At 43.2% G+C, this 10,217-nt stretch overlaps 1 non-coding gene across 1 annotated transcript; it reads right to left on the reverse strand.

The window, feature by feature from the left end:
* Positions 1-8,554: 8,554 nt before the first annotated feature.
* LOC130984717 (small nucleolar RNA R71) lies at positions 8,555-8,662 on the reverse strand. The gene has a single exon (XR_009088631.1). It is a non-coding gene; the product is annotated as a small nucleolar RNA R71 (small nucleolar RNA).
* Positions 8,663-10,217: the final 1,555 nt, after the last annotated feature.

Raw genomic sequence — 10,217 nt, forward strand, 5'->3', positions numbered from 1 at the left:
CTAAGGGTATGGATGCTATGTTTGAAAATTTGAAAGCTCAGGTCCGGGTTCTTGCTCCTGACCTGGATCTGAGTTTATTCAGTACGGATAATGTTGTCGTGGAGGGAAAGATTGTTCCTGCTCCCAACGAGGATGAGGTTCCGGTGTCTGACCCCAAAGTTCCGGTGGCGAACCCGACTTTGCCTTTGGCCGAGGAGGAATCTGGTGTGGAGGTTTTAAACCGAGATGACGGTGCTGTTAAGGCTGTCCCGATTTCTATGGTTCTTCCTCCGCAGCCTTCTACCGACGTGGAGTCCGGAAAGGATCTTGATTCCCTGTAATCCTTTTGTCTTTGGTTTTTTGCCCGGCCTGTGGGCTCTCTTTTTCCTTTTGGATGGTTCCTGTTAAATGCTTTGAACACCTTTTTGCTTTTAGCTACTTGTAGTAACTTTTTAGCTTATTATGCGGCGTTTGTTTGCGTTTTGACTTTTTAGCTCCGCTTTATGCTTTTTAGTTGTTTTTGGATAACAACCTTTTAGCTAGCGTCTTTTGTTTTTCATTTCTCTTTGATTTCGTTTCTTCGCTTGTACTTTTTAGTTGTTTTTTGTATAGCAACCTTTTAGTAAGCGTTTTCGAAATCGTTGTTTTCGCCTTTTTAAGGCTTCTTCTCGGATCCGGGCTTTTTCTCGGACCTCGGGGGGGCGGTCGAGTACTTCCCTTTGTTGGGTCCGACCTTGTTGTTGGTCGGCCTTTTAAGTTATTTTTGTAACCTCTTTTATATTGGCTTTTTGAGCCTTTTCAGGGTTGCTTTATAACTTCTCACATTAATTTGAACCTCGTCGCTTTATCTTTGCCGACCTTGTGTGGTCTTTTGGCAATGATTTTTTGCGTTTTGCCGAGCATAAATTAATGCGCCTTGGCGGGGTACTTTTCAGGATTTGTTTCATCACGAGGAAGAAGAAAAGAAAATAGAAAATTTTGATTAGTATTAAAAAAGAAAGAATATTTACAGAGTGTTTACCCTTGACTAGGTCGGGTGCCTTACTTGACCGGGTGTCTCATTAAAAAACCCTTGTAGGGAAAAAGAGTACACCTCGGGTTATCTTTTTCTAGCTGTAGTATCGTCTTAGATTACAGGCGTGCCAGGCCCTGGGCAACTCATTGCCTTCTAGGTCAGATACTTTGTAATAGCCTGTTCCTAAGACTTCTGTTACCTTGTAGGGCCCTTTCCAATTTGCAGCTAGCTTTCCTTCTCCCGACTTTTGTGTTCCGATGTCATTTCGGATTAGAATCAGGTCGTGAATGGAGAAGCTTCGTTTTATTACTTTCTGATTGTATCTGAGGGCCGTTCGCCGTTTTAAGGCTTCTTCTCGGACCTCGGGGAGGAGGTCGAGTTCTTCCCTTTGTGCCTGCGGGTTACCTTTTTCGTTGTAGAAGATGGTTCTAGGTGACCCTTCATCTATTTCGATAGGAATCATTGCCTCCATCCCATAAGCTAGTCGGAATGGCGATTCTCCCGTTGTAGAGTGTGGAGTTGTCCGATATGCCCATAGCACCTGGGGGAGCTCCTCGGCCCATGCCCCTTTGGCCTCTTGGAGTCTTCGTTTTAACCCGGCCAAGATGACTTTATTTGCAGCCTCTGCTTGTCCATTGGCTTGTGGGTGCTCGACTGAGGTGAATTGCTGTTTGATTTTTAGTTCGGCCACCAAGTTCTGAAAACTTGTGTCCGTGAACTGTGTTCCATTGTCTGTTGTGATGGAGTAGGGGACTCCGAACCTTGTGACGATGTTTTTATATAGGAATTTGCGGCTTTTCTGAGCCGTGATGGTGGCTAAGGGTTCAGCTTCGATCCACTTTGTGAAGTAGTCGACCCCTACTATGAGGTATTTGACTTGCCCCGGTCCTTGGGGGAACGGGCCGAGTAGGTCAAGTCCCCATTTTGCGAAGGGCCATGGTGCGGTGATGCTGATAAGGTCTTCGGGTGGTGCCTTGTGAAAATTGGCATGTTTTTGGCAGGGCGGGCATATTTTCACAAATTCCGCTGCGTCTCTTTGCAAGGTCGGCCAATAGAACCCGGCTCGAACTACTTTCTTGGATAATGCCCGAGCTCTGAGGTAGTTCCCACACATGCCTCCGTGGACTTCTTCGAGGACGCTCTTTGTTTCTGAGGTCGGGACGCATCTAAGGAGGGGGTTTGAGAATCCTCTTCTGTATAATACGTCGTGAATTAGTGTATAATTCTGGGCATCTTTCGTGAGTCTTTTAGCTTCCTTTCTTTCGGCGGGGAGAGTTCCCGACTTCAGGTAGTTGAGTATGGGGGTCATCCATCCTTGCTGTTGGTTGGATATATTTAGCGTTTCTTCCTCTCTTAGCACGGAGGGGGATTGTAAGGTTTCCTGGAGGAGACTTCTGTTGTTGCCTCCGGGCTTGGTGCTGGCAAGCTTTGAGAGAGCGTCTGCCCGGGCGTTTTGTTCCCGAGGTATGTGCTGAATCTGTATTTCTGAAAAGTGGCGTAATTGTGCCTGTGCTTGGTCCAGGTATTTTTTCATAGTTGGGTCTTTGGCCTGGTAACTTCCATTTACCTGTGATGTGACGACCTGGGAGTCGCTGAGGATCGTGATTTTCTGGGCTCCGACCTCTTCGGCTAGCTTTAGACCTGCTAGTAGGGCCTCGTATTCGGCTTGGTTGTTCGAAGCCTGGAACTCGAATTTTAGGGATAGTTCTATCCGCGTTCCTTGGTCGCTTTCGAGTATAACCCCGGCTCCGCTCCCAGTTTTGTTTGAGGACCCGTCGACATACAGGTTCCATGAGAGTGGGGTTCCAGGGGTCTCAGTGTATTCTGCGATGAAGTCGGCTAGATACTGAGATTTTATGGCAGTCCGGGTTTCATAGTGGAGGTCGAACTCGGACAGTTCCACTGCCCATTGTAGTATTTCGTCCTGCCAGGTCTGTTTTTTGGAGGATGTGTCTCATGGGTTGGTTCGTCCGGATTTTGATGGTGTGGGATTGAAAGTAGGGACGGAGTCTCCGAGCTGTGAACACTAGGGCGTAGGCGAATTTTTCTATCTTCTGATAGTTTAATTCGGCCCCTTGTAGTGTCTTGCTTACAAAATATATGGGGTGTTGTCCTCGGTCATTTTCTCGTATTAACGCTGAAGCGACTGCTCGATTTCCCACCGAGAGGTATAGTACGAGTTCTTCTCCTTTTAAAGGTCGGGTTAGGATTGGTGGCTGCCCGAGGAATTCTTTGAATTCTTGAAAGGCTTTTTCGCACTCCGGGGTCCATGAAAAGGGTTTCCCTTTCTTTAGGAGTGAGTAGAGAGGTAGTGACTTTATTGCTGCTCCTGCCAAGAATCTTGATAGGGCGGCTAGCCTTCCATTCAGTTGTTGTACTTCTTTGACACACGTCGGGCTCTTCATATTGAGTATCGCTTGGCATTTGTCCGGGTTTGCTTCGATACCTCTTTGAGTCAGCATGAAGCCTAAGAACTTTCCGGCTTCTGTGGCGAAGGTGCACTTTGTCGGGTTAAGTCTCATGTTGTGTTTTCTGAGGGTGCCGAAGATACTGGTGAGGTCGGTCAGCAAGTTTCTGTCTTCTTGTGTCTTTACCAGCATGTCGTCGACGTACACCTCCAGCTGTAGTCCGATGTGCTCTGAGAACACTTTGTTCATTAGCCTCTGGTAGGTTGCCCCTGCGTTCTTCAGCCCGAAGGGCATTACTACGTAGCAGTAGTTTGCCCTTGGGGTTATGAACGAGGTCTTTTCTTGGTCGGGTCCGTACATCGGGATTTGATTGTATCCCGAGTATGCGTCCATGAAGGAGAGATATCTATAGCCTGAGGCTGCGTCTACCAAGGCGTCGATGTTTGGTAGTGGATATGGGTCTTTGGGGCAGGCTTTGTTGAGATCCGTGTAATCGACGCACATCCTCCATTTTCCGTTGGGCTTTTTTACCAGGACCACGTTTGCGAGCCATAGGGGGTATTTTACTTCCCTAATGAACCCTGCATCTAGCAGTGCTTGTACTTGTTCTTCTATTGCTTGCATGCGCTCGGGTCCGAGCTTCCGGCGTCTTTGTTGGACAGGTCGGGTTCCCAGGTAAACTGATAGCTTATGGCACATCAGGTCGGGGCTTATGCCTGGCATGTCGGAGGCTTTCCAGGCGAAGAGGTCGGAATTCTCCCTTAAGAGGGTTATGAGTCCCTCTTTTAGGCCCGTTTCGAGGTTTGCTCCTATGTTTGTTATTTTTTCAGGTGTGTTCCCAATCTGGACCTTTTCGGTCTCTCCCTCTGGTTGTGGCCGAAGATCTTCTCGGGATTGAACTCGTCCGAGTTCTATCGTGTTGACCTCCTTCCCTTTTAGGCTCAGGCTTTCGTTGTAGCATCGCCGCGCTAGTTTTTGGTCGCCTTTTAGGGTAGCGATTCCTTTTGCGGTAGGGAACTTCATACAGAGGTGTGGGGTCGAGACTATAGCTGCCAGTCTGTTTAGGGTTGGTCGCCCAATGAGGGCATTGTATGCTGAAGCGACGTCGACTATAATGTAGTCGATGCTTAATGTTTTAGATTGCTCGCCTCTTCCAAAGGTAGTTGATGAGCGGATAATTTGTATACTTTTTGGCATTGTTTTTAGTATGTTTTTGATATCTTTTAGTTAGATTTTAGTACATTTTTATTAGTTTTTATTTAAAATTCACTTTTCTGGACTTTACTATGAGTTTGTGTGTTTTTCTGTGATTTCAGGTATTTTCTGGCTGAAATTGAGGGACCTGAGCAAAAATCTGATTCAGAGACCAAAAAGGACTGCAGATGCTGTTGGATTCTGACCTCCCTGCACTCGAAGTGGATTTTCTGGAGTTACAGAAGCCCAATTGGCGCGCTCTCAACGGCGTTGGAAAGTAGACATCCAGGGCTTTCCAGCAATATATAATAGTCCATACTTTGTCCAAGATTTGATGGCCCAAACCCGCAAAGCAATCCGGCCTCAGGAATTCCAGCGTTAAACGCCGGAACAGGAATAAAAGTTGGAGTTAAACGCCCAAACTGGCATGGGAGCTGGCGTTTAACTCCAGAAAAGGTCTCTACACGAATTTCCTTGATTGCTCAGCCCAAGCACACACCAAGTGGGCCCGGAAGTGGATTTTTATGTCATTTACTCATCTTTGTACACCTAGGCTACTAGTTATCTATAAGTAGGACCTTTTACTATTGTATTAAGGAGCTTTTATCGAGACTTTTGGTAGCTATCTTTGTTTTATGCTATCTTAGATCATTGGGAGGCTGGCCATTCGGCCATGCCTAGACCTTGTTCTTATGTATCTTCAACGGTGGAGTTTCTACACACCATAGATTAAGGTGTGGAGCTCTGCTGTACCTCGAGTATTAATGCAATTACTATTGTTCTTCCATTCAATTCCACTTGTTCTTTGTCCAAGATATCACTTGTTCTTCAACTTGATGAAGGTGATGATTGACGCCCATCACCATTCTCACTCATGAACAAGGTGACTGACAACCATTCTTGTTCTACAAGCATCTGAGGCTTAGTGAATATCTCTTGGATTCCCGATTGCACGATGCATGGTTGATCGCCTGACAACCGAGTGCTCGCCTGACAAACGAGCCAACCATTCCGTGAGATCAGAGTCTTCGTGGTATAGGCAAGAACTGATGGCAGCATTCAAGAGAATCCGGAAGGTCTAACCTTGTCTGTGGTATTCTGAGTAGGATTCAATGACTGAATGACTGTGACGTGCTTCAAACTCCTAGCAGGCTAGGGCGTTAGTGACAGACGCAAAAGTATCAATGGATATTATTCCGGCCTGACCGAGAACCGACAGCTGAATTCCGCTATGCCGTGACAGGACATATGCAATCGCTTTCACTGAGAGGATGGGAGGTAGCCACTGACAATGGTGAAACCCTACACAAGCTTGCCATGGAAAGGAGTAAGAAGGGTTGGATGAAGGCAGTAGGAAAGCAGAGAGACGGAAGGGAAGGCATCTTCATACACTTGTCTGAAGTTCTTACACCAATGATATACATAAGTATCACTATCTTTATCTTTATATTATTTTCGTTCATCATCATATACAATTGAGTTTGCCTGACTAAGATTTACATGATGACCATAGCTTGCTTCAATGCTAACAATCCCCGTGGGATCGACCCTTACTCACGTAAGGTATTACTTGGACGACCCAGTGCACTTGCTGGTTAGTTGTGCGAAGTTGTGTAATGCCATGGAATTGAACCACCAAGTTTTTGGAGTTCATGACCAGGGATTATGAGAGTTGTGAAAAGTATTGTTCACAATTTCGCGCACCAAGTTTTTGGCGCCGTTGCCGGGGATTGTTCAAGTTTTGAGCAAGCTTTTGGTAACAATGCCTGGGATTGTTCTAGTTTGGACAACTGACGGTTCATCTTGTTGCTTAGATTAGGTATTTATTTTTTTCGAAATTCTTGAAGATGAATTCTAGAGTTTCATGATGATTTGTTGAAATCTGGCTGGCTGAGAAGCCATGTCTAATCTGATTGGACCGAGGTTTCAACTTATCACCACAAGAGCTTGTTGATTTTAATCAATCTTGCTTTTGGAGCAGTGATCTGCTAAGACTTGGCTGACCTTTGGTCATGTCTAGTGTTTTGGACAGAAGCTTTCTTTGAAAGCTTGGCTGGCTGAGAACCCATGTCTAATTCCTGGACCGGAGTCTTAGACTAGCATTGCACTGATTCCTGGAATTCTCATTAAGAATTTTGATATCTTTTTCCACTTAATTTTCGAAAAACACAAAAAAATTACAAAATCACAAAAAAAACCAAAAATATTTGATGTTTCTTGTTTGAGTCTAGAGTCTCATCTTAAGTTTGGTGTCAAATGCATGTTTTTGTTATATTTTTCGAATCCATGCATATAGTTCTTTGTTCTAATCTTTGAATTCTATTGACTTGAAGTATTTTGTGTGTCTCATATGCATTCTCATTTCGATAGTGTCAGTAGTATACAAACTGCTAAGTTTGGTGTCCTGCATGCATTGTTGTTTGGTTCTAGTTACATTTTGATTGTTCTTTATTATTAAAAATCCAAAAATATTTTTAATTTGTGTCTTTTCAAGTCAATGATACAAAGAATTGAAGATTCAGAACATACTGCAGAGGAATTATACAGAAAAAGCTGAGCATTCAAAAATGCCCAGTGAAGAAGACAGACTGGCGTTTAAACGCCAGCCAGGGTACCTGGTTGGGCGTTTAACGCCCAAAGAGGTAGCATTTTGGGCGTTAAACGCCAGAATGTATACCATTCTGGGAGTTTAACGCCAGGATGGTGCTAGGAGGAAGATTTTGTTTTCAAATCAATTTTTTTTCAAGTTTTCAAATTTTTTCAAAACCAAATCTTTTTCAAATCATATCTTTTCAATCAAATGTTTTCAAAATCAATTTCTTTCCTTTTTCAAAGATACTTACCAACAATTAATGATTTGATTAAACATTTTTTGCCTTTTCTATTAAGAAAGGTTTTATGTTTGAATCTTATCTTTTCTTGTTAGGCAAGTCATTAATATTTTTTTTTTAAATTCATATCTTTCCAAATTGTTTTCAAATCATATCTTTTAAAATTGTTTTCAAATCATATCTTTTCAATCACATCTTTTTAAAACCATAACTTTTCAATCAAATCTTTTTAACCTCATCTTTTTCAAAATAGTTTTCAATCAAATCTTTTTTACTTCTAATTTCAAAATCTTTTTCAAAAATCACTTCAATTCTTCCCCACTTTCAATTTTCGAAAATTATCAATCAATTTTTAAAATGTTTTTGACATCTTTCTAATTAATTTTCGAAAATCCTCTTCCCTCCTTCTCACATCCTTCTATTTATGGAGTACTACTCCTTCTTAATGCACAATTTGAACTCTAACTAATCAAGTTCGAATTCTTCTACCTTCTTTTCTTCTATTTTTCTTTTCCTCTGACACTTCAAGGAATCTCTGTACTGTGACATAGAGGATTCCACATTTCTCTTGTTCTCTTCTTTTTCATATGAGCAGGAGCAGAGACAAACGCATTCTTGTTGAAGCTGACCCTGAACCCGAGAGAACCTTGAAGAGAAAGCTAAGAGAAGCCAAGGCACAACTCTCTTTAGAGGACCTGACCGAATTCTTCAAGGAAGAAAACATGGCAGCAGAAAACAACAACAATGCAAACAATGCAAGGAAGGTGCTGGGTGACTTTACTGCACCTACTCCTGATTTTTATGGGAGAAGCATCTCTATCCCTGCCATTGGAGCAAACAACTTTGAGCTTAAGCCTCAATTAGTTTCTCTAATGCAACAGAATTGCAAGTTCCATGGACTTCCAATGGAAGATCCTCATCAGTTTTTAGCTGAATTCTTGCAAATCTGTGACACAGTCAAGACTAATGGGGTTAACCCTGAGGTCTATAGACTGATGCTATTCCCTTTTGCTGTAAGAGACAGAGCTAGAATATGGTTGGACTCTCAACCTAAAGAAAGCCTGGACTCATGGGAAAAGCTAGTCAATGCCTTCTTGGCAAAATTCTTTCCACCACAAAGATGGAGTAAGCTTAGAGTGGAAGTCCAAACCTTTAGACAAAAGGATGGAGAATCCCTCTATGAAGCTTGGGAAAGATACAAACAATTAATCAGAAAATGTCCTTCTGACATGCTTTCTGAATGGAGCATCATAGGTATTTTCTATGATGGTCTCTCTGAACTATCTAAGATGTCCTTGGATAGCTCTGCAGGAGGATCTCTTCATCTGAAGAAGACGCCTGCAGAAGCTCAAGAGCTGATTGAAATGGTTGCAAATAACCAATTCATGTACACTTCTGAAAGGAATCCTGTGAACAATGGGACTAATCAGAAGAAAGGAGTTCTTGAGATTGATGCTCTGAATGCCATACTGGCTCAGAATAAGATATTGACTCAACAAGTCAATTTGATTTCTCAAAGTCTGTACTGGAATGCAAAATGCACCAAACAGTACTGAGGATGCTTCATCTAAGGAAGAAGCTTATGATCCTGAGAACCCTTCCATGGAAGAGGTGAATTACCTAGGAGAACCCTATGGAAACACCTATAATTCTTCATGGAGAAATCACCCAAATCTCTCATGGAAGAATCAAGAGAGACCTCAACAAGGTTTCAATAACAATAATGGTGGAAGAAACAGGTTTAGCAATGGCAAGCCTTTTCCATCATCTTCTCAGCAACAGACAGAGAGTTCTAAGCAGAATACTTCTGACTTAGCAACAATGGTCTCTGATCTAATAAAGACCACTCAAAGTTTCATGAATGAAACAAGGTCCTCCATCAGAAATTTGGAAGGACAAGTGGGTCAGCTGAGCAAGAAAGTTACTGAACTCCCTCCTAGCACTCTCCCAAGTAATACAGAAGAAAATCCAAAAGGAGAGTGCAAAGCCATAGACATGGCCGAATTCTGGGAGGAAGGAGAGGCAGTGAACGCCACTGAGGAAGACCTCAATGGGCGTGCACTGGCCTCCAGTGAGTTCCCCAATGAGGAACCATGGGAATCTGAGGCTCAAAATGAGACCATAGAGATTCCATTGGACTTACTTCTGCCATTCATGAGCTCTGATGAGTATTCTTCCTCTGAAGAGGATGAGTATGTCACTGAAGAGCAAGTTGCTAAATACCTTGGAGCAATCATGAAACTAAATGACAAGTTATTGGAAATGAGACTTGGGAGGATGAACCTCCCTTGCTCACCAAAGAACTGGATGACTTGTCTAGGCAGAAACTGCCTCAAAAGAGGCAGGATCCTGGGAAGTTTTCTATACCTTGTACCATAGGCACCATGACCTTCAAGAAGGCCTTGTGTGACTTAGGGTCAAGTGTAAACCTCATGCCCCTCTCTGTAAAGGAGAAATTAGGGATCCTTGAGGTGCAAGCTGCAAGAATCTCATTAGAGATGGCAGACAATTCAAGAAAACAAGCTCATGGACTTATAGAGAATGTTTTGGTGAAGATTGAAGACCATTACATTCCTACTGATTTCATAGTCCTAGAGACTGGGAAGTGCATGGATGAATCCATCATCCTTGGCAGACCATTCCTAGCCACAGCAAAGGCTGTGATTGATGTTGATAGAGGAGAGTTGATCATTCAAGTGAATGAAGAATCCATGGTGTTTAAGGCCCAAGGATATCCCTCTATCATCATGGAGAAGAAGCATGAAGAGCTTCTCTCAAACAGAGCCAAAC

The sequence above is a fragment of the Arachis stenosperma genome, chromosome 5 (genome assembly GCF_014773155.1).
Source record: "Arachis stenosperma cultivar V10309 chromosome 5, arast.V10309.gnm1.PFL2, whole genome shotgun sequence".
NCBI lineage: Eukaryota > Viridiplantae > Streptophyta > Magnoliopsida > Fabales > Fabaceae > Arachis > Arachis stenosperma.